This window comes from Amblyomma americanum, chromosome 11, assembly GCF_052857255.1.
Source record: "Amblyomma americanum isolate KBUSLIRL-KWMA chromosome 11, ASM5285725v1, whole genome shotgun sequence".
Classification (NCBI taxonomy): domain Eukaryota; kingdom Metazoa; phylum Arthropoda; class Arachnida; order Ixodida; family Ixodidae; genus Amblyomma; species Amblyomma americanum.
The window spans coordinates 16,575,969-16,601,087 of NC_135507.1; the positions used below are offsets into that span (position 1 = coordinate 16,575,969).

A 25,119-nucleotide genomic window follows, 5' to 3' on the forward strand; every position below is an offset into this window, starting at 1 on the left:
TTATTACACGCTATATATATATATATATATATATATATATATATATATATATATATATATATATATATATATATATATATATATATATATATATATATATATATATAGTGGACGCGGCTGGGGACACAGTACTTGCACCTTCTAAAGCACATAAATCTGCGTATGTTCCTTTTGCCAGTCTTTGAGCTACACGACTTAAGGAATAAAGATCAAGACGTAAGTATGTGAAATACTCATGCTGTACAAAGTGTGCTACGAAATGATTAACAAAATTTTAATTGCAGCAATGTTAACAAGGAGAATTGGAGGGTTTAGACAAAGACGGTAATAATCTAATATCGGAACAACACATTGGGGCATATGTGGCTGTACAAAATGACACCATGATGAATATTTGTAGATTAAAAAGAGGGCGCCTCTCTTTAGAGTTTTAGGGACATTGTTGAGTAGTTTTTACTGTGAAGAGAATAACGTCATCGTGCAACAACGGCTGAAAGGTCAGATCAAGCCGAGCTTCGCCTTGATGATGAAGATTTTCTCGCTGCTAATTCTTCGTCTTTCTGCCAATACATGCCTGGTTCAAAAATATACGCAGCACAAATAGCGTGTCCAGTTCGGACGAATACCATTTTACCTCATATGATGTACAGTGTTTGCCAAAGGTAACCAGGCTGCATGGTTTGCTTCTCATTCGAATAGTATAACCTTTACGTCTTCCCTAAAGATCAAAAAGTTGTCGGAAGGTGTGGACAAGGGTTCTCCTTACCATACACACAGAGATTTAGATTTTGAGGGTTAGCCTAATAGCTGCAATATGCGACTGAGAAGCAAACCGTCTATCCTGGATAATTTTGGCAGAGATTGTACCTTCTCCTTAGTGCAAAAAATATGGCGCTGATTCGAGAGGCGTTTATTATGCGGGACAAAATTTACGCTGCGTTCAATTAACTTTTTGAGATATAAATAACCACTTAGATCATCCGCTTGCTGTGCCTGTAAATACGGCAACTATAGCACTTAACAGCGTCCCGTTTAAACTGAACTTGGAGTGCACTCGGTGCATACAGTTAAATGTTTGAGTACAACTTAATTTCAAAAGTTATTGTTTCAATTGAAATTCGTTTCACACCTTCTTACAGTACGGCGAGACAAGCTCGTAATTTGAAATCATCAGCCAACGGAAGCATAATGAGGTGGCAAAATAATTTCGGGATTACAACTAAGGCCGCAATTCGAAATCACCATTCAATAATAATAATAATACTTGGTTTTTGGGGAAAGGAATTGGCGCAGTATCTGTCCCGTACATCGTTGGACACCTGAACCGCGCCGTAAGGGAAGGGATAAAGGAGGCAGTGAAAGAAGAAAGGAAGAAAGAGGTGCCGTAGTGGAGAGATCCGGAATAATTATGACCACCTGGGGATCTTTAACGTGCACTGACATCGCACAGCACATGGGCGCCTTAGCGTTTTGCCTCCATAAAAACGCAGCCGCCGCGGTCCGGTTCGAACCCGGGAACTCTGGATCAGTGGCCGAACGTTCTAACCACTGAGCCATCGCGGCGGGTATCACCATTCAACGGAAGCATATTGATGTGACAAAATATTTTTCGGCATCAGAACTAAGCCTGAGTGCAACCTAAGGCCTCCGTTTTCAGGAATGGAACGGCCCTACCGACTTTTGTAACTTCCATCCTTACCGTGTTAGGTTCTGGTTTCTCAATCGCACAGCTCGACCGCGGGGCCAACCAGGCAAATAATGCAAACGCCGCCGGGGCAAGGATGGACCCGAAACGAAGCCGGCTAACGATGCTCTGAAACGCCGCTCTCACGGCGCTAAAATTGGACGCCTGAACAGCGCGGCTCGAGGACCTCATTTGTCAGAGTAGTCCTTGTATCAATGCCGTCTCGTTAAAACTGTACTTTGCAGCTTTGTGAGAAGGCTGAGCTGGCACGTGAGCTGTATTCAAGCGCAGATTTCTCAAGAACGCGCATCGCGGCGATGGCGCCGTAGTAATGGAGCCGCATTACTGAGATATAGGTTCCGACGCCGACCACTGCTGTCACATTTCGACTGAGGCGCAGTGGAGAGAATATCGGGTGTCGTAAGTTCGAAGCTCGTTAAGTACCCCGAGGTGGTCTTTAATAGGGAGAACACGTCTACCCTGCAAAGCCTCGCAGCCTTTTTTCTAACCCTTATTTGTTTAGCACTAACATCACGCGATTCTCAGGTGAGATTTGATACGCATACAGTTGTTTTACAGTGTAAAACAAATTATTATGAGCCATCATATGGTATAATCATCACCACTTCACAAGGCTCTTCGAATACAAGTCACTGCGGTGGCATAGTGGTAATGGCATTCGCTGGCTGAACCAGAAGTTGTTGATTCAATTTGCGCGCGTGAGACAATTGCGGTCTGATGGAGGCGATCGCAAAAACGCCCCTCTACTGAGATTTTGGTGTGCATTAAATAACCACAGCCGGCTAATTAAAACCCAGAGCTCTCTGCAGCATTGTTCCTCAGGGTACATAGCGCAGTTCCTACTCATTTTTTATCTTCTTATTGTTCGCATCAAACCGTGCCTTCATGGGGCATAGCGTTCGTCTGCTGAGAAGGAGGACCTAAGATGCTAGACGCGCCAGCCGCTTTTCAATAGACGAACTGCAAAAGGCGCTCGTGTCTTGTGCGGTGTTGGTGCAGGTTAAACAACCTCGGGTAGTCGATATTAATCTTGAGCCCTCTACAACGACACTGTTTTCACCCTACTTCCACTATTTCCCTCATTCTTTCCTTCCAGAGGGGTTTCGAGTGTCTACCTAGAGTGAAACATATACTGCTCATTTCCATGCAACTAACAGTTTTTATTAAGCAGCTGCTGAGATCCTTGCCGACTGCCATGATTGGTTCCCGCGTGCTCAGAAGTACATAAATAAATGGCTACATTACAAAAGCGTTCTCAATTCAGGACCTAATGTGATCAAGCTAAATACAGCAGGGTAACCATCGATGGTTCGGCCGTTCCATGGAATGCCACTCCGCGCCGCTTTCGCAGGCTCCGAGAATAAAAGGCGCCTTTAGTAAAAGGAACTGTGTGCATTCTATGGCGCCTGTTTACGTACACTGATTGGCAATCGAGCAAGTCAATCCGCGAAAAGGTGATTGTTTTCCCTCCGTCGCCGTCGAGTGATTCGGAAGGCGATCGAGTTTCGTCTAGACAGAGAGCACAATGCTCTTTCTCAGAGATGTGGCTCCAGAGGCTGAATGCACTAGCTTCCAGTTGGGCCTTCATTTTAGTTATTTCCGTTCCCCTATTTCCGTCGTCTGTGATGGGCGACTTCAGCACTAAGGCGCGCAAGAAGCAGTCAGGCGAGCAAGAGTTAGGAGACTACGCGATGGATTGCTGGGGGAAGCTAGCAACTGAACCTGAAGAAAGAGACCATCCGACAACCCTGTATACATTCTTCTGCAAACACGGGTATAGGAACCCATCACGAAAAAGTCCTAATGTAGAGACTAACAATTAGAGAGACTTCATAATGAGCGCCGATCCTTCCATCGTGTAATACGTAGTTTGTATCTTGGAGGAGGTATTTCGATGCAGTTGATAAAGTGTAGATGTGTACAATGTAGACTTGGTGAGGCGTAGCCACCATACGTTGGCGATATCTAGAAACAGTTCCGATTTGAAGATAAGGCAGGGGAAATTAACATCGAGGAAGAAAATGCACAAATTAGCAGGAATAGGAAAGTACAGCAGTGCCGGCACATTTAGGGGAAAGCATGTGCTTCTTTAAAACAGGCAGATGTTCATAGCGTAGAGGCGAGTTAATGATAACGATAGTTCTGTAATAAAGAAGTGCTCAAATGATACTGGACGTAGATAAGTTAGGCAGGATACTGGCAAGGTGTCCCAGGAAATAAATTATGTCAATAAGAAGCACCAGCGGCATGAATGTCTAGGACCCCACGAGTAAGATGAAACTAGCAGACCTGTGAAAATTGAATCAGTAAACACGAGATCAGAGATGTGATGAATACATTACGTTAAAGGTATTTATTAAACAATAAAGTACAAAGCAAAACTGAAAATAGAGTCAGGCGTGGGCAGAAATTAGGCGAGCTTATAAGATGAAACGAGAGCGAACTCATTTGCAATTAAGATAAATCGATTAATGCAAGGCAGAAATTCTGCACGGACCCGTACGATAGCCGAAATTTTCAGGTCACGGACAGTACAATAAGTGAAGGAAAAATCAATCTTTCTGTGACAACAAAAAGTCATGAAAGCCTTGCACCCATTGCTTAAAGGTAATGTGATAGGCTATGGCCAAGTTACTATTTTTCGTTGATTGTTCGCTAACGTATTAATTCATGTGTTGCTGTGTTTCTAATGGACTTCTTGCCGTTTGCTAAACCTCCTTATAGTAATGTCCTCTGGTCGAGTCCGGATACTTAACTTATACTGAATAAATAACTACAGAGCTGTGAAAGTACGGCAGAGATAATGTGCAAGGAAATATTGCCGCATTTTCACTCCTTCCTTGCTTATCACTCCAAATTCTCATCAAGATGGGTTTTTGGCATAACAATGGGTCAGCCTCCTTTTCTGTAGCCTTGTACCAATAAGGCCATTGGTTATGAGAAAGGTTGCACCAAGTATGCACAGCTGTCTTGATACGTGTACGAGAAGCATGAAAGAATGCGAACACTATTTGTATCGATGAAACAGGCAATTCAAAACTTTCAGTGTTATAGATCGATTAGGTTAATGCGCACTGCTCACAGGGTATTTTCAAAAAGTGAAATGTTTTTTGAGTCAGAAGAGCCTTAAGCATCCATTATCAAACAGAACATGCTGTATTTCGGGCGAGAAGCTGAACATTGGACTAAAACCATGACATAAATCAGGTGGTAGATAAATAGGAAGAATATAAACACGCCTACATGTGGGCTTCATCAATCATAGAAAGGATCTGTTGCGGCTGTAATATAAGCAGCTAAGAAATAATTTCATATTTATAATGTAGAACAAGAATATGTCGCTGAATGTATGCGACAACATCTGCAGCGGCTTCATCGTGACCATTGTCTTCTCCAGAATACCAGATACAGCCACAATAAAATGGGACGTGATGCAAAGTTACATAATATTTCGCTGTTATTTACTGCAAATATGAAATTTATGTTCATAGGTTTGTACTTTGAAGAGCTAAGAAGAGTGAATACGTTTGGTTTGGTCTAGTTTGGTTTATGGGGTATAACGTCCCAAAGCGACTCAGTCTATTAGGGACGCCATAGTGAAGGTCTTCGGAAATTTCGACCACCTGGGGATGTTTAACGTGCACTGACATCGCACAGCACACGGGTCTCGAGAATTTCCCCTCCATCGAAATTCGACGGCCGCGGCCGGGATCGAACCCGCGTCTTCCGGGTCAGCAGCCGAGCGCCATAACCACTGAGCCACCATGGCGGCAAGAAGAGTGAATGGAGAACAGCCTGATGGCATCCTATTTACTGATGACATTGCCCTGCGCAGTAACCTATGGAAGCAATTTCCCGCCCTGACCACTGTCTGAAGAGCTGATAATTCCCAGTTGAGTGATGGGCATATAATCAACAGGAAGTAAAGTTCAACATTCTGCAGGAAGTGACCCGCAGCGCATGTACTTTCATCCTCAAGGTTCGATATCGTAGCCATCATCAGCATTATCGTGAACTCGTTTAGCACCTCATCATCAACAGACCTTGTCATGTCCAGTGTATAACAAAGACGCATCAACGCAACAATAAAATTTCGTAATAATTTAATTCATGTCCTGCTCGAACCACGCCAAGCCTGTACTTTTGACTGCTTTATCACTCTACCAAATTTCGTGGGCTTCTCGGTTGGGCTCTTCGCACTTAAACAAGAAAGAAAACGGAAGATTGAAATGAATATGTGGGAGGAGAATGATGTGCGACATAAGAAAACAGGAAAACATTTTCAAGGGCAGCAGCGCATATCTCATCTTCGGGTTTATATTGAAAGTAAGGAGCTGACTTTGGCAGCACGTGTGATGTGCATAACGGACCATCCGCCATTCATTTCAATAACAAAAATGAGCACCACCGCGTCCTATATCATTCTGAGACACGAGCAGAAGCACCATTTGTCAGCGACGACCAAGCAGTATTTTTCAAGTCCGGATTTTCGTTTGAAAACAAACCAAAAATTTTTCAGCCATGGGTTTGTCCTTCTGTAAATATTTTTGTGTGCTTTATGATAACTGTTCCTACGGAAAGAGAAACCGGCATTTTCTCAAGTAAAGATACCTAATTACGTCAATAAAGGAAAAATACAAATAACAAAACAATATTCTAAGAGCGAACCGTGTAATATCTAGTCCTTGTTTAAAAAGCCGATTTGGACTAAAAAAACTCATCTTGGAAGACTGCTCAGAGCGCCCCTTAAGCAGAACAGTTCTTAAAGCAATTAGATGGAGGCATGGTGAGTATTTTGCGGAACCCAATGGCAGTTAGAATGAAAAAGTGACGTGCATTTTTTTATTTTGCAAAAACCAAAAGAGCAGCTTACAATGCATACGCAATGTCTTTCGAGGATACGAAGGATTATATAAGGGCATTACGCTGAGGTTTCTAAAAGTGGAGCCCTCTTGGGCTAAACTTGCGAAAAAGAACGTTGGCGACCATATAATTCAGTTCGAGTGTCAAGTCTAATTCGTAGACTGCGCGTGTTCTATTCTAAAGTGGATTAATATAGAAATAACTATCACAATTATTCCCTGCAACAAACGGTTTGTCCTTGGAGAGGCTAACTAACTGAACATAAGTTCGCGGCCAGCATAGTCGATTTTCAGGGCCTCTACTCATTTTTGTTCTTTCTGGGCTTGAAGGCAAATAACACGTCTGCAGAGGCGCCAAGTCGCAATATGCCCCCCCCCCCCCCCCCCCCGTTAATTATTGCGCGCGACAGATTGCCCCCTACCCACACAGAACAAACACAAGGCTTCACTTTTAATGCCGGCGTCCCGCGTACGGCTCTGCGCCTTCCATTATTACCGCTAAGAGCAGCGAAATCACGGTATGAAAATCAGGGCATGCGATCGATACCAGACGCCGCGTTTTGCATAGGTAAGCAAACAACCCCCCTCCCATGCATGTTTCGGAATGCCCCCCGTCGGTCACAGATAAAAGCAATCTTTCTCTACCCTCTTGTCTCTTTTCGTGAAAAACAAGTAAAAAATTATGCCTTTTTGAAGGGGGCTTCAGGGTCCTTGATAGCCTTTTGACGTGACCGTTAGCGTTGTAGTAAATGTATCTGGCGTGGCCCCCAAACGCTTCCTGCTGGCGCCGTCTCAGCTGGCTAATTAGCTCGAAATTCGCGCGGAAGGACCGCGGCGGTACAGCGGCAATTTCTGTCGATCGATATACAGTACCGAATGTTTATTATTGATGCATTTAAAATTACAGAATATTAGGGTCTTCTGTACTATCAGCTGCAGATTTCTACGCAACAACTTTCCACAGAAGCTGGTAAAACTCGGTTTCTTCTGGTAATGTGGAAATGGGTCATGGCAACTGTTTAGAGCTTGGTTTGGGAACAAAAAGGTTCTCGTTTGCAGGAATCGGCTGCTCGGAGCTGGATTTTTTATGGCGTATGAACGGCACGGCGAACGGTGAAATCAGCGGACGTTACGGGATTTGCATACGCTGACAGTAACAGCACATGAATTCTAAATTACGAATATCTGACATACTGGATGATGAAACATGCATGATTCCGCACCATAGCACGATAGAACGACAATTATGAATCAGAAGAGAAGACACGACAACGCAGTTACGTCGGTGGCTGCTTAATTTCGCGTCGAATCAAACAAAAAAGTATGAGGCGCTTGCTTACCATTATACGACAATCGTTTACCAAAAAGCCTTCTCCTTGCTTTTAATTGCTTCTCTTCTATACTAACAGGTGGCGAGTTGCTTTTTCGTGTACAAACCGTGGCAAGCGGAAGCTGTACATAGCACTACGCTGCCGGAGACCGGAAACTTTCTTCACCTTCCGGCCTTTCCCTCCTCTCCCTGCAAATGAAGGGGAATTTTCCTCTCTCCACTTAACCACCTGGCAACCATGGCAGGTGGTGGCAAGTCCACTCAACCCCAAGCCGCCGAACGCCGCCGCACACGTTTGGCACGCAAGCACTACAACTCCCATTCTCACATTTCACCGATACTAGTTTGTCCGAAGCCCTGGCAGGTGGCTCACCTGCCCACTGAGTTGTGGCCAACCGGCCGGCAGGCTTTAAGGTGAACTATGCAAAATACTTTACGGCAAACGCTCCATTACAGAGAATGGGTTTCGAAACCGCTACGACACGAACAGATCAGCTTCGCTGGCCAACGCATTAGACCACTACGCCATCGCCGCAGCTGAAAATCCCGCGTGTTTAACTGCCAGTCGTTGTTGTTGCCTCAAGAGCGATCCAGAATACAGCGCTGTCGCAGTGCCCTCTTAAACTCTCTCGAACCGAAACGGAAGGGAAAATTGAAGTGCGAGCCCGCCTAATTCGCAGTTGGCCTAACCGCGCTAAATCGCCCGTGATTTCTGAATTCACGATGCGGCTTGTAACGCTGACATATTAAAAAAAAACAAATCAGCATTTCAGTTTAAATATTTTGTTCACCATAAATTTACTTCAGGGCTGACTTTATTTCGCGCCCTACTGGAGAATTCAGTACGAATCCTCGCAAACAACACTTGGTACACCTAGTAGTAGTTGCCTTCAACTGCTGCGAAGTTCGCGGCCCGCAGCGTTGCTTCAACACGTAAAAAACCCATTAGGCAATCAATCCCTACTCCGAAGCCCGCGAATTTCCTATGTCCTTCAACACGCGCTGCCCAGTTCGACGAGTGCAATAAGACTTGCATGAGCAAGTTTCCCATGATTGCTTTGCGGTTCGATATCTGGAGCACCGCGGCATTTTGAAAAATGAAACTCTTACTGCCGGACTGCCTGGTCGATCGACATTGTGCGGTTTCCTTCGCTTTGTGGCATCTTGAAAGTGGGCGTAAAGGTTTGGGGGGACACTGAGAAAGAATCAAGCGAACATTGTTTGGCATCCTTCTAAGCACTTTATTGTATAATAATCGAGCATTAAACCTTTCTGATCTGAGTAGAAAATATATTTGGAATAGCAGGATTTCCGGTTGTTGTTCCATATCGTTAATTGTTGCTCTGAATTAAAGATCGTCAATAGTCTTAGATCATTTTATCGTGCTTGCAGTTATTAATCTAATGAATGCTGCTCCAGCAATACATCCCCTTTTAACGACCGGCACCTCCAACAGCGGACGCCACTGGCCAACAGAAGCTCTAAAAATAAACCTTGGAAAGTTAATTTCTACGTAGCTGTATGTCCAGCTGGATTATTAGCGCAGACTTGCGCGTTCAGACGCATCGAATGCAACCGACGCCGAGATCAAAGCTATGGTTCTCAGGCGCGCTACAAGTGGCCGCGAGGGTGAAAGTAACTCACCTCTTCGTCTAGGCGGTAATCGAACAGGATTCTGTGTCCGCTCGTGGAAGGTAATCCCTTTTTGAGCTGTGAAACACCACTTCCAGCTCACATTTCTTTTGCACAAAGGCTAGTTGTCCCTGTCACAAGCACGTCATTCTTCAGCGCCACAGATATAAATGCCCGTTTGGCCAGCACAGTGATGTGGGTCCTTTGGTACCTTCGAAAAGGCGATGAAATTGCGCTGTCTGGCTTTTTTGCCCTCTTATCTGCAAATTTCAAGTTGCATTAACCGAACAGCTGCTAACGATGTTGCACAGTAATGTCAATCCACAGCCACAGACGCACACTCACCATCTGTAAACTAGTGTTCGTTAGAGAAGAAACGCAATCGTTTGCAACACAAAAGCAGACAGACAGGCAGTCTTCTGCAACCAGCACTGTTGCCCGTTGAACTGACACTGACACGGCTTGGCTTGGCTTGTCTTGAAGGGATGATAATGCACGTTCCTTGCTTTTAGTCGCCGGTGAGCCGAAACGGAAGTGTTCTTGCACACGGACGTCCAGTTATGCAAACAAAGACCGGAGAGAAAAGGAAGGGAGGGGAAGCATCAAGCTTTCTTCTAGTCCTTATCGCTCTATCTACCCTTTCACTTAAGCAAGCGAGGGCAGAGCGCGCACAACAACAGCACGGGAGACCGAGTTTTCCCGGGGCGAAGATACGAGACCCTCAGACGTCGGAGCCCGAATGCGGCGGCCGCTCTTTTGCCGCACGTGCTAGTGGCCGATTCTCCCGGAAAAAGTGGAGAAGGGCGAGCTGGCGATGGGGAGGGAAATAAGGAGAAACCCGCGGTATGCGTCCACACCTGTACGGAGCGAACGTGTGAGCTAAAATCACATTTCACTGCTGTGACAGTGGACAGAAAGTGTGCTCTAATATCGGGGACAAATTAAATAGGACAATGATAACTTTTTTTACGAGAATGAAAGTTTTCTTTTCCTTGTCATCTCTAAGTTACATTTTACAACAGGTTCTTGGAAGCGATAACAAACTCCATTTATATTTCTGGTTCGGCAATCTTTCTGCACACTTCGGCGCTCTAGATATTTCTTTTTACATTACGTTCTTCCGGTCATTCATTCGACAGGTGTCGTTCATATGCCAGCAAATTCTGAATGCAGCTGAGTACTATACCCAGTAAATACGACGCAAGAAGGCATTTTCTGAATGAAAATATCACCACGATGGCCGGATGTCAATAACTTTTGGCTCCTCAGGACGAGGATTGGGGTGAAATCCAATGATAGTCCAATGATGATGATAGGGTGAAATGATAGTCGCATTTCGGTATAAGCAGACTTGAAATACTAATATAATTGTTTGGGCACTCAACCACTAATTTGCTTCAAAGAGCAAAAAAAAATTTTTCAGAAATGCATGTAACGTGGACGCAACTCCAGAAGAACGGCAAACAGTTCAGCGCGAAGTTCGCAGAAAGTGAACATGGTCGTCGATGCCTTTGGCTTGTCGGCACGTAAGAAAATCTCTACAACACACGCAAACAATCTCTAAATATTCGGTAAATATTCTAAAGTTATACGAGAGCAATCCCAAAATTCCTTTAAGTTCGACCATAAATTTAATTGTGATGCAAATGCTACATCGATGTAGCGTCCGTGCACCAGCTTCGCAGAGCGAGAAATGGCTCGCGCGCGAGAGAGAGCGAGCCTCTTCAGCAGGGATCGTCGGTGCGAGCAGACGTTTCGTTCGCGGCTCCGCACTTCGCCAGCGGGGCGAGGAATTAGCGGGGAGACTTGCTCCCGTATCTCGTCCCGTCCGTCCTCGGAGTATCCCTTGCCCTAGGGTGGGCGAACATTCGCCCGTGACCTTGCTGATGAGTCGGACGACCTCGATTCATTAGCGTGTTTTGTTGTTAGCTGGCGTTATTGTTGTTTTAGCAATAAGTACCTGTTTGTGTCAGCCAATGTGTCGTTCCTTTGTTCCCTCAGAGCAAGGCCCGCCTTGGTCGGCGCGCGCTCGGTAGCGTACACTATCACTGCGTGGGATCCTGCGGTTTCAAACTTGAGTCAGCCGCGATTAAGCGGGGAATACGTAGTTATCTCGCCTATTAAAACACAACAACCTCCATCAATAAAAATACGCCCATACAAGAATGTCCTATGGCCGGCTATAAAATTTTTGCCCAAATAGCTATAGACCTTTTTTATTTCTGTCTATAGCTGTCTATACAGGCTGATATAGTTTTCTATAGAGAGCTTAAGACAATTCAATGGTTCCAAAGCTATAGCTTTAGTGGCATAGATTTTTCAACAGCTGGCAATAAGCACCTCTATGGGTGCTTATAGAAGTTCATAAAAGGCCATAGACGGACATAGCTTTTTCCATAGATGCCCATAGGTCTTTTTTGTATGGGCGGGATACTTAAGGGTGAAAAACGCAAAGGAATTTGCTTTTCAAAACGTGCAAAGTTCACCCCGTTATGAACAGGAGCTCTTGCAGGCTAATTCTTTAACTAATTAATTTCCTAAGTTGTCAACAATTTTTGTTCCCATACGGCAGTTTATCAGTAACCCTACGGCTTCCTAATCTCCTCCTGGTTAAAGCCATATGGAAACGAGGAACCCAATGACCGTGTTTCCAAGCAGTAAATAAACAATCTTTTCAAGACTGCTTAATCAACCTATTAAGACGTGGCGATACCTGATTTGAAGTTTTGTCCAGTACAACAGGACGGAACGCCAGCTCTATTCATTTCTCATTCACCAACCACAGAGTACTCGTGCGGACGTCCGCTCCGTTTGGCTGTAGGCTCCCCCAGCAGCGAGAGCTTTCCGGACTTATGCCAGTCCCGCTGGCGCTGCGCTCCATCGATTTTGCTCAGGAGTTGCGTAGTTGCATACCGCACCGGTAGAGGGCTGTGCCGGCGCCCCCGTTGGTTTCGCTTCTATGTGTCATATCTCTCCATTAGGCGGTTAAGCAAGCTGCGTATAGCGAACAGACTCCTCTGATCGCTACCACCTTTTCGCGGTGACCCGGGTTCTTAGAAAACCATTCCCCGTTCCGGTGAAGGGCGCCTTCCGAGAGCTGATGGAGACAAGAATAGAACACCCTTAGCCAGCAAGGCTGGGCTTTTAGGCTTTGCTCTCGCAGAATTTCTCATTCAGTTTCATTCCTTTCTGTGTTCTCTTCTAAATAGTTCTAGTGTTAATTTACCTCCTTTTCGATGTGGTACTAATGTGGCGCATGACGAATTCAAAGAGGGCAATACTACCCTGCATTAGTTTACAGTATTTCACTGTCGACAGCATTACCAATTCTAATGTATTTTTCATGTCGTTTATGTAACAAGCTACTGGAAAGCGCTATGCTTTTGCGCTTGATGGACTCGAAATCCGCCCAGTGTCAAAGCGCACGGCCCTTGAAAGATGCTTGCAGAGGTATTCAGCAGTGAAAGCTGTTGCGCCCCTCGGTTTTTCGATACCGATGTGCGTTCAAGTGAGGTTGTGAGAACTTCGCCCGATCCTTCCTACGTTTCCGTAAGCATAATGTCCTTCCTATCGACCTTTCTTTCGCCTTTTTTCTTTCTCACTGGAATAAATATCAGTTTTTTGTGCTGCGAATTATACGGCATACAGCAGCCCAAAAAACAAAACTTAGAGGCGACCAATAAAATTGTTGCAGAAGAAATGCGAAAATATTTTAATTTCATTCGCCAAACTATTTCCATCTGATTTTATATTCAAATCAAGATTCTATTCCATGTTCAGTTTTATTTTGATTCTGTTCTTATGGCACTTCTATTCGTAATGGTTTCTTTAATTTATTTTTGCTGTGTCATTCTTAGTCACTTTAAAAGTCTGTTTATAATTTTTAATCCGGCGTCTTAATCGTCTTCTCTCCAAGTAGCAGATGTCAGGTGGAGAGAGGCAAATTCTAAAGACCACCTGCCTCCTGCCATGGTTGGCAGGTGTTGGCCTCACACAGACGACGACGGTCGACATTTTTGGTCTTCATGCCACTATTAATGCTACCGCATTTAAAACGACCGCACAATGCACGTGGCCTGACTTAACATGAAATACGCGTCAGGTTTGAATAACATCTTTCACCTAGCGAAGGGTAGCTTCCCCGCATATCATCTGGGCAAACTCAACACCCGCTTCTCTCACCTCTTCTCTCCTACTTTCAGCTTGCTAATACTTCCAGGGGGCGAAATGACAGTTGTGGTATGCCTTCAGCTTCCCGTCCCTCGACTGCACCCACTCCTGAGTCATGTGCCTTGTGGTCCAAACTAGGTTGAGGTGCCTTACGAACATATGCAAGCTCACATGCCTTCTGGTCCCATAACAGGTCATGTGCCTTAATTATGTGCCTTAGAGCATGATAGCAACAGGTGGCACGCTCTTTAGATAGCCCACATCAGCATTTACCCTTTACGGCCCAGCATACAAACATCTGTAGGTGCACAGAAAACAGTATTTCATAAATGTATATGTTCTGGCCAATTCCACTGATTTACGAGGATTTAGGAAATAAACTTGCCTAGGTAATTCGCTAAAACACCGAGAAATGGACCTTTCATCGCTTCATCAAAAGGATGCATGCTTGAAGAACTCCCAGGTGTCGTTCGAGAACCCTTCTACGCTACAAGTGTGGCGTTCACTTTTGTTTGAAAATGAAAAGAGAATTGCCTTTGCATTTTTCAATACCAAAGCATATGTTTCTTCTAACTTGATGCTTCCTTGTTATCTGCTGTAGCGAAAGACCGCATCAATAAAAGACCAACCCACAAATGGCTGTGGGTTCATCTTCACTTTTAAAGGTTTATTTTTTTATGTTTTGGTGCTAACAGTTATGTCAGGCGACCTTAAAGATGAATAATAAATTAAAAAACAGAGCTTTCAAGTTTGTTTGGTGGCCAAAAAGAGTTATGGCTCAGATTCACTTGGACAACCGATCCGCTCGGCAGAGTGCATGCAGTAATCAAACGACTACTTCATTCAGAAGAGATGTTTCCTCTATTTATGCATCTGCCAAAAGAACGTTTTGACCCCTGAGAGTTGCATGCACTAAGAAGATGCAAACCGCTAAAACCAGCTCTTGCAAGAATTTTGTATGAATTTGTATATCAATCTTAGCGCTACTCTCGCCACAACTGGATTAACAACACGAATCTGAGAGAACTGTAAAGGTGAGGCTTGATTCTTCAGGACAGAGTAATATGATTTAGATACTATATTGGCAATCATCGTTTCTTATTTCGGAGCAGTTGAAAGGATAACGCTTGCAGAGAGACAATTTGCAGGATAACGTCTTCTTCGGTAAAAAGAAAGCTTTTCACATTCCTTTCTTACAGTCCAAGCGAAGACCTGTCTAGAAAAATACATCGGGCTCAATACTAGAGCCCAAAGCAGCTTGGTCTGCCCACTCCAATCCATTCTTCTTGATTCTTTTCTGGGGCATCGCCGGAGATTTCCTTCGTTTCACCGAGACCTCATTTTGAGCTAACCAGTGCCGACTTCACTCTCCAGTTCTACCGACTTCTTACTTAAGATAGCCAGTTACTCCAGCAGCGAACGGGAACCATTACGAAGAATGGACAGTCATTCGAATCTCCCGCGCCGCGCTGTGCAGAAGTGGAGTGGGCTGGCCTAAATCTGATCACCTTTAGGGACCGGCCGGCCGAGAGAACTTACAAAGTGAGACACAAGACAGTTCTGAATCCGGAGGACCTCGATCGACCCGGACGACAGGGAGGATTAACAAAGGCAGAGCGAGAGAATTGGGGACGGAAAATGAGAAAGAACAGTGCAGCGAACAATTGAACGAAGAGTGGTTCCGGTGCTTTGGCAAAAACGCGGCAAATGGAAATGGACGTCCTAGCAGTCGTCAGAGTGCTTGTCCGTACGCCGGTGCACTCGAGACAGCTTCACCGTACTGCGTCTATCACGCGCTCGGTCTTCGGAAAAACGGATGGACTTTTCTGTCTCTCGCCAATCTTCCTGCCCGGCACTCCCTGCACTTTACGGGGCACCAAAGTATTTACGAAGCGGTCTAACTTCATTTTGAAACATTCCTACATTTCGCCTTTAGTGAAACCTGTGGAAGATCTCATCAAAAAGCATCTCTTGCTTTTGTTTAGCACGTTCTGTGTTTAATCTATGTAAGTGTACTCTACGAAATGCTGCCGCTCATTTAAAGCGTAAGTGCCCCAAAAGCTGGGCTCTAACGACGTCAGTTTTTACTTTTTTATGCAACATCAAAGAAAGCGTGAAGTGCTTTCCTGAGGCCTAAATTAAGCGCTATAGCTGTTACCTTTTTTCAACGTAGCGGTGGTCAAACAGTCTTTGTTACTGTTCGTTCATTCCTAACATACTCGTAAAAGCAAGAATTCGCGGGGCCGCGTTTCGTTTCTTTATAATTTTAGGCATAAATTAGGAATTAACGTAAATACGAAGTGCGGAGCGCAGCGTGTGAAAATCCTTGGCTTTAACATTTTAGACATAATGCTCGCAAGCTTTCCCACAAGCAACTCCGAGAGCGGCGTGCTGATTGTATATAATTATATACCGTATATTTAAGTACATTTTATTCCTTCAGTGTATGGTTTGGTTGAACACTTCATCAGGAAAAAAATAGCTGGAACAATTGTCACATTTATTTACATATCACCCGTTTTTTTTTCTATAGTACAATACAATTTCAATATGCGAGAGGTACAGATGTAATGTGAACCGGCGGAAGCGCCGAGAGCTTGCAGCGGTCACATAGTTATTCAGTGCGGTCATATTGCACCTGGATATCATTGTAACAAATCTAAGGCTTGTCTTATTGTAACAAAAGTCGCAACAAATCTCTCAACCAAGGAAACAAAGCAAACAGAAAAAAAACACCAGAAAGATTGTCGTGCTAATTTGCACTTTACGAGATATTATAAGGTAAATATTTATTGAGAATATACAAAAGAAGAAAAAAGATTAAAATGCTTGAAGACCTGAAAGGGCACAGTTTGTTCAAGTTAAAGATACGTGAACAATAAAGAATTAGCCCCCACGGCTAAACAACCAAGAATTAGTTCTTAATTTCGCTTGCTCGACTGAATTTAGGCCCACGATATCAGATGGCAGTTGGGTGAAATAAAATTGCATTTAAAACATTCGGCGTCTTTTGTCGTAGTTCCTGCCTTTCTTGAGAAGTGCGTAGGGTGGTGCTCAGCTGAGTACCATAATTTCTGCCTCAAGTTGCTTAAAGGTAAGGGAAAAATTTTTTTTCGGTCACAATCTCGAGGGGAAGTAAATTTTGAAAAGAATGGATTCGGTTGTTGCCTTATTTATATATCTGTGTGGTTTTTACTAGCCGGCGCCATGTAATATGGTAATTGTTAAAAGACTTATTAACATAGAATTTTAGCGACATGGTTTATTCTGAATTCCACACAGGAACTATAACTGGATATACCATACCTATGCACAGACTTTCCAAGAGCAGTAAATGTTATTGCAGACGTTTACAGGAATGGAGGTCCTCATATAGCTGGACAGAGATTAGTCTTAGTCTTTTAACGTCATGATGAATGTACCCCGGCCAGGCCATGTGCTCGTTGAAGAACAAGCCCAGGTATTTAACACTGGAAGAAACTGTAGCGAGAAGCGGGTATATCCAGTGCAGTGAGTTCCACGAAGAAACCTGGACCCCTGTGCATTGGCCTCCTTCTGAGGTTCCTCAAGCATAGAGAATTTCAAGGAAGTAGGTCTACCACCTTCTTGATGTCATTCTGGAAGGGAACCAAGGCCTTAATATGTGATTTGCCGGGCAGAGAAAGGGCAGCATTGTCCACGCACTGGCAGACGCGAGCGTTAAGATAAATATTGCATAGCTCGTTACAAAAAGTAAGAAATAACCGCGGTTGAGTGTCTAAGCCTTTTATATTCTCCGTAGCGCAACGACTAGTTGTAAAGAGGATTTACCATATTGGCTGCCACCACTCTTTCGGTGCTTGTGAACTTGTGCGAAGTGGAAGTAATAATTTAAAAAAAACGAAATAAATATTCACGACTGGGATTCGAACCCGCGTAATTGCAAACAGATCTGCTTCGCAGGCCGCTGTGCGAGGGCAACAGTCTTTCGCGCTGTGCATTACACATCGCCTTCTTCATCCACTAATACTGCTATGAAACAAATTTTCGCGCTTTGAGCTATATGGCGGTAGTGACACAGAGATGTGCGCTGCATGAGATGACGTGGACAATGTTGTGGCAGAAACCCGGCACTAGAGCAATACGCGTTGGCGTTAACAACATTGCTGCAGAAACGGTGCACCGGAGCATAGGCCGCCGGCGTACATTAGGTGAATTGACGATGAAAAAGCTGCAGACGCGCAAACAGGCGCCCTCGGTCAGTGGCCTCAATTCCACTTTCAGGTAAGTAACGGTCATGTCCATCAGAAAAAAAACTGTGCTTTCGCCCATTATATCATGCTTAGCAGAGCTAATTCACCAGAAATTATTTTTAGCTTTGATAGCTCGGCCAGTTCTATTCTGTCTGTGGTGTAAGAGGCTTCCCTGCTTTCGCGTTTCTTGTTGAGATCTTTGGCTTCCTGAGAGAGGTTGTCGGTATGCTGTCTAACCATCCTACCGTCTACTTCTACTGCGCACTCCGTAATGGTAGTTCATAGATTATCATTCATTGCTTGAACATGAAGGTCGTCTTCCTCAGTTAAAGCCGAATATCCGCTCCGCAGTGATATCCTGAATTCCTCTACACTCCCTCTTGCCGCTAACTCAGTGATGGGCTTTCTCCTCACTATTTCTTTCCGTCCCCTCTTCAAGTCTAGGCTAATTCGAGCTTACCATCCTGTCAGAACCTCCACATCCTGCACGATGCCAGGTGGGAGCAGAGTATGAAGTCAATTTCATTTTTAGTCTCGACATTCGGGCTCTTCAAGGTCCATTTCCTGTTTCCCCTTTTGTGGAAAGAGGTATTCATGATCCGTAATTCACTTCTACCTGCGAACCCTAATAATCACTCCAACCTGCTTTTCCAAGAACCTATGCCATAGTTGCCCACTGCTTGATCTCCAGCCTGCTCCTCTCCTACCTTGACATTGAAGTCACCGATCAGTAAAGTGTACTGTGTTTTTACTTTGCTTATTGCCGATTGCACATCTTCATGGACGCTATTGTAGTTGTATTGGGTTTAATGGCACATAGGCAGCTAAGGCCATCATGCGCCGAGCTCATCTTCATCGAAACTGTCGTCATGAGTGGATGTAGGAGCATAAACCTCTATCACCTTCAGTTTGTATTTCTTTTTAAGTTTTATTGCGATTACAGCCACCCTCTCGTTAGAACTATAGAATTCCTCTATGTTGCCAGTTATACCCTTATTGATGACTAATCCCACACTTCATTCTCATCTGTCCGCTAATCCACGACAGCATAGCACGCGCCACCCTTTAGCACTGTATGCACCTCAGCTAACCTCACGAAGCCCTACGACACCCCATTTAATACCCGCTAGTTAATCGAACAGGACTGCTGAACTAGCCTAACTGGATAAATTTCTAACGTTAAACGTTAGCGTTGTCATATATGCGATATCAGGCCGCACGCATGCAATGTTATGCAATTCGATAATTTTTTTATCCGGTGGAGCACTGCGCGGCACCAGGATTCGAACCCTGACCGCCTTGCACGCGAGGCGGATGCTTTGCCTCTACGCCATATTGAATTATCTTATTGGAATCCTATTTCAATCAAAGAGGTACCGCCTGCTAGTTTGCGTGCCAAATTAAAGTGACTGTTGCAATTATTAATGGTTAAATGGCTCATCCACACGAAAACACGGCGTCGCCCAAACGTGGCGGTGTAACAAAACTCGCGATTGGGTTCGAACCCGAACGCGGCGGCTGCAAAACACTAAGGCGCCCGTGTGCTGTGCGATGTCAGTGCACGTTAAAGATCCCCAGGTGGTCGAAATTATTCCGGAGCCCTCCACTACGACACCTCTCTCTTCCTTTCTTCTTTCACTCCCTCCTTTATCCGTTCCCTTACGGCGCGATTCACGTGTCCAACGATACATGAGACAGATACTGCGCCATTTCCTTTCCCCAAAAACCAATTACTGTTATTAAATGATGCGAAGTCATCAAACGCGGGAAAATACAAAATGTTTACCTTTAATAGTCGATACTAGAACTTACAACTGCACCATCAAAGGAGTAGAAGGAAATCCGAAGAAAAGTGGGACAAAATTGGAATATAATTATAATGCGATTTGAATAATATTCGACTCCTTTCGCATTGCTAAAATTTTAACCTTTTTTTCATTCCACTCACATTCAGATTCTTTGCCATTCAAATCTAGCCGCCGCGGTGGCTCAGTGGTAATGGCTTTCGGCTGCTAACCCTAAAGAAGCGGGTTGGATCCCGGCCGCGGCGGTCCAATTTCGATGCAGGCGAAATTATAGAGGCCCGTGTACTGTGCAATGTCAGCGCACGTTAAAGAACCCCAGGTGGTCGAAATTTCCGGAGCCCTTCACTACGGCGTCCTTCATATCCTGAGTCGCTTTGGGACGTTAAACCCCCATAAACCAAAAACAAACCATTCAAGGCTGTTTTTTCGTTCTACGGTATATTATTGCAATTTCTATGACGGTAGATATACATCGGATAAATCATCATAGCGTCACCTAGAGTTTTCTCTAGGTGACTGTACAAAACTCTATGACTTGTAGGGCATGGCGAATAGAGTAAAAACTTTGCTTCCGTCTGCCTAACCAAGTTCTCGTTCTTTTCCCGGCTGAGCCAGAGACGCCACATAATAACAGGAGTGGCGACGGCATCATTGACAGCGGCGCGCTCTTCTCTGATTTTTTTTTTTTTGCTCAGCGCGGAGAGGCACTGCCGATGGTCTCATGACAGACTCGGCATTGTTCCACATGCAAAAACATAAAAAGAAAGATACTGACAAACACTTCGAAAATAGATAAAAGAAAACGAATGTAGAAGAATACCCAGGACACAGTCAACCAGGCGTCATCGACGAAGCGTGGCGACGGGCCGTCTCGGTCTTTGAGCTCCGGTGAGTCGGAACTGAAACCGTTTCTCAGCCGCCCGTAGCCACTGCAGTTTGGTCTTTTCCATGTTCTCCCTTGGGACGCCACGCTCTCCGCTCGATGTTATTGGCGTCTGCGTCGCACCGTCACTTTCCGATCATTATTAATGGGTTCCCTGCCCCAGATTCACTCCGGGATCGATTTCGGCAGGCAGTCTCGCATTAATATATCTTGTTCTTTCCTAAACTTGGCTTTTGAGGCCGCGATAGAGCAAGTGATAAACGCGCGTACCCACTGCCATGTAAGAAACAATGAGCAAGCCCAGCTTTCCCGCAAATCATGGCGAGGTCGTGACCCTACCTTTTGCCAGAGGTGGACGCCTAACAAAATGGTGTCCGGACCTGAACATTTAGCGCCATCTGTTGGCCGCAAAAAAAAAAAAACTAATTGTAAATTGCAAACTGGTTTTTGAGGAAAGGAAATGGCGCAATATCTGTCTCATATATCGGTGGATACCTGAACCGCGCCGTAAAGGAAGGGATAAAAGAGGGACTGATAGAAGAAAACACGAAAGAGGGGCCGTAGTGGAGGGCTCCGGGATAATTTCTACCACCCGTGGACCTTTAGCGTGCACTGACATCGCACAGCACACAGGCACCTTTGCGTTTCTGCCCCATTGAAATGCGGCCGCAAGTAGCGCACCCCTCGTAAATCAGTCGGAATAATTTAATTTTTAACGCAATTAAACTAAAGCTGTGTTAATTTCCATCGCGAATATGCTGATAGTGATGCCGTACTCTTTTTACGCGCTCCAAACTGTTACTTGCAAAGTGAGTCCTGAGTTCGCACCCGACAGGTTCTGAGCGATAACGAAAATCAATACGATGTGCCAATGATTCGAAATTCCCGCGATATTGAATGTTTAGTGCCATGCGGCACGTATTGATAGCTGCACAAACGAGAACCATTTGCCCAGCGCTTGGGGCCTTGGAATTACTGGGCACCGAAATATTTGTTACATACATGCAACCAATTAGGTCGCCAATTAATATGGAAGGGTTTTAACTCAGTTTCAGTCCGCTGTTCATTTAGAGCAAGTAGTCACGGCGGCGAGAAGACGTTTTGATTTTATTTTTCCCTAGGTTTCCACATTTCACCAGGCTTCACATAGGTTTCACATTTCAGTAGGTTTTCAAGTGTACCTTGACGTCGTGGTCAACCGGCCAACCTGGACTACCACAATCCTGATGACGTCGGCGCCACCGGCAAGCACGGGTTGTTTCCGTGAAGAACTACTCGGTTCGGTGACGTCACAATCATTGAGGCGAGTGCACCTTGACGTCAGCTTATGTGGGTGGAAAATCCGAGCGGCCCCTCGGACAACTCTTATCCTCCACTCAATGCCTGCGACTGAAACTTGCTAGAAGACATCTCTTACGCTCGCTAAAGAAATTTTCTTTTTTGCGCGTTCGAAGTTTTTTGTCTGTACGTCTGTACCCCTTTAAGTTTTTCAACATTGCACGTTTATGCCTTCTTTTAACGCACAAATAGCTCGCAGCGCTTGAAACCCACATCTTCGCGGGAACACGCGGGTCCCACCTGCAGACGTGATCTAAATAGATAATAATTTAGGTCCTAATTCAATCAGATCACAATACCGCAAAGCATGCAGGAAGCCAACAGTCACCGAAACCAACAAGTATAGATGATTTCTTTTTGTGGTGTTGATCATTTTGAGAAAGAAGAAGAAAAATCAACCACATGCCATTGGTGGGATGCAAACCCGCGACCTCCGAATTTCATCTTAGGTGCTCAGCAAACTGATCTACGGCGACGGCTGTCCAATCTTGTGCTTCCGGAGGTGTTTATGTGTGCTGTAACCGAACATTGAGTATTTTGACAAGGGCCACCCTCGTCCATAGCGGCGTACGTAGTACGTCCTCCATTATCGCGAGTACCACGAGAATCATGATGCTGCGGTTTTAAAGTCATATATTTAGAAGCGAATGCGCTTCATAACGTGCCTTTCTGCAGCAACAGCTCGCAGCGCTTCGTGCCTCTGCCTGCCTTTTTTTTTTCGTCTAAACAAACCAGAACAAAAAACCTCACAAGACCCCCTACATCCACAATGACTTCAGCAAATTTTCCCATTGTTCGCGACATGCCAAGTCGGCAGGGATGAAGTAATCGTACAAAGTAGCGAGCGCACCGCTAGGCGCCAACTTTGCACGCACCTTGCCACAAGCGGTTCGAGCGGCGCCTGCAGGCGGTCGCACACCTCCGTCAACTCACGCTTGCTTCATCGCATTTCCTGTGGCAAAAAGTTTCTGTCCAAAGGTCTCCGGCAACAGCACTATACGCTCCGCACAATCGATCAAGCGGCGGGGAAACGGGCCCGGTTCCTCAAGCACACACGCAACTTTTCCAACGCGCTTTATCTGCGCTTGAGAAAAAAAAAGGAAACAAACAAACAAACAAACAAATAGTAAACGTAGCGGGGAGAAAAGCATCGAAGAAGAGAACCAGCGAGAAGGTCGTTCCACATCCAATTCCACAGAGACGGTCGCGATGTATAGCGCTGGCGCAAGGAAAATCAATTTAGCTATGCCTCGCTTCGCATTGCGGAAACTTCATTCGGTCCGGGCGCTTCAAAGATGCGCTCTAGTCGGACATGATCAGCGCCTTCCGTATGTATTGTTTCTTTTTGCTTGTTTGCTTGCGTCAAGAGCCTCAACTTCCCCCCCCCCCCCCTCCTTTTTTTTTTCCTTTGAACCGTGTATACGATATGCGACTACCGTGGTCGAGCTATCCAACAGTCAATTTTTTTTTAGATGCCGGTAACGGCCTGGCAGTATACGACAGTGATGCAGATGATACGCCTTACCAAGACACTTACACAAAATGCATTGCTCTTAAAAGGAAACGAAGTTATTAAACATTGAAGACAATTTTCCGCAAAAGCATGTCCGCGTTCCCAATATAAGCTGGCTTGATACCTCCTTCTCACTGATACCTCTGCAACTGCAAAAGCCGTCATAACGCACATAACTTTGTTATGATAGGATCGCGTAAAGGTCAGCAGTTATTTCAGGTTTAAGGCTTTTATTTACGTGCTACAATTTCTCGCATTTCTGCCAAAATCATTTTCTCAATTCGAGAGGTTATAGCAGCAAAGCGCCAGCAATGCGTGGCTGCAACGGAACAATTGGATGTTAAGTGAGCGTTGTTATTGTTTTTTTTTTCTAAATAAGGGGTCAGAAAAGGCGGACACTTCTCGCTGACACCGCGAATACGCTAGCAAAACACCAACAATCACTGCAGTCCTGCGTTATAAATTTTATGCTCATATAATCACATAACTACAAGACGCAGGATGAACACGTTTGAAGAAACGAATGGGGACAGGAAAAGCACTGCATTTACGCACATAAATAAAAGCTACAATATGTGTTGACGCGAAACCTAAGTATTAAGTGTATTAGATTTTGGGAAGATGGTTTACTGTTTACGGAGGTTTAACGTCCCAATGCGACTTAGGTTATGAGGGACGCCGTAGTGAAGGGCTCCGGAAATTTCGACCCACGGGGTTCTTTAACGTGCACCGACAACGCACAGTACACGGGCCTCTAGAATTTCGCCGCCATCAAAATTCGACCGCCCCGGCCGGGATCGAACCCGCGTCTTTCGGGTCAGGAACAGAGCGCCATAACCACTGAGCCACCGCGGCGGCTTATTTTTTTTTTTTTTTTTTGGCGGGGGGAGGCATCAAGACAAAAAATGGTAGTATATTCTGTGTCGCAAAAAGTTCGTCCCCCGAAACAGCTAAAGAAAAATTCGTGTTAGAACTTTCATGCGCCAGCGCGGCCAATAAAATGATCCAGGATGGCGAGACGAAGGCTCAGGGCACGCGCTGCTCGCCCAGGTCCTTCTCGTCCGATAGCGGCCATTTTCCAAAGTTCGAAAGCTCGCGTATTCCGCCATTTTTTGTCTGCTTAGGCAGCTTGGGTGCCGCGAAAGGCCGTGCAACGGGCGACCGACTCTTCAGGCTGCCGATTCACTCGCCTCGCCTGTGGCTAAACGCCGAGCTCTCGCTCCGGCGGTTTGCATTATCACGCAAGTCGCGCCGGCCTCCCGAGCGAGCGCGTCGTTTGCTTCGTTCGCTTTGATTCCTCCGTTGGTTGGCAAGTTTTTTTCGTACAAGCTCTCGCCTAGCTAAGTTTGCCTTTATATTTTTTACGGCTTCCTTGGTTTTCTACGTCGCGTATTTTCGTGATTAGGAACGAACTGCCGCCGGGACCGGGAGCTGCGTACGGGGAAAGAAAGCGCCGTACGCTCCACCTAAAGTCGCGTGGTTCGATGAAGGAATGCTCGGTGCCTCGGCTAGCGCCGCCGGCAACATCGGCTGATCAGCCTCATCTAATAACCGATTAAATACGAATAAACTGTTGTCATCGCCTTGACTAAACTTGAAGCCAATAATTTTTCGTGAATTCCTAATGGCATACTACTTCGAACGCTCGG

General features: G+C 45.2%; 1 protein-coding gene across 4 annotated transcripts in view; it reads right to left on the reverse strand.

The window, feature by feature from the left end:
• Nucleotides 1-25,119, reverse strand: part of LOC144109941 (inaD-like protein) — a 472,911-nt gene that overhangs the window by 446,025 nt on the left and 1,767 nt on the right. The window contains exon 1 of one of the 4 annotated variants that reach the window (XM_077642717.1): nucleotides 9,542-10,272. The exons of the other annotated variants lie outside the window; for them this stretch is intronic. The gene's annotated coding sequence lies outside the window, so the exon portion shown is untranslated. Of the gene's footprint in view, nucleotides 1-9,541; nucleotides 10,273-25,119 lie in introns of those variants that run through there. 4 annotated transcript variants of the gene reach the window in all.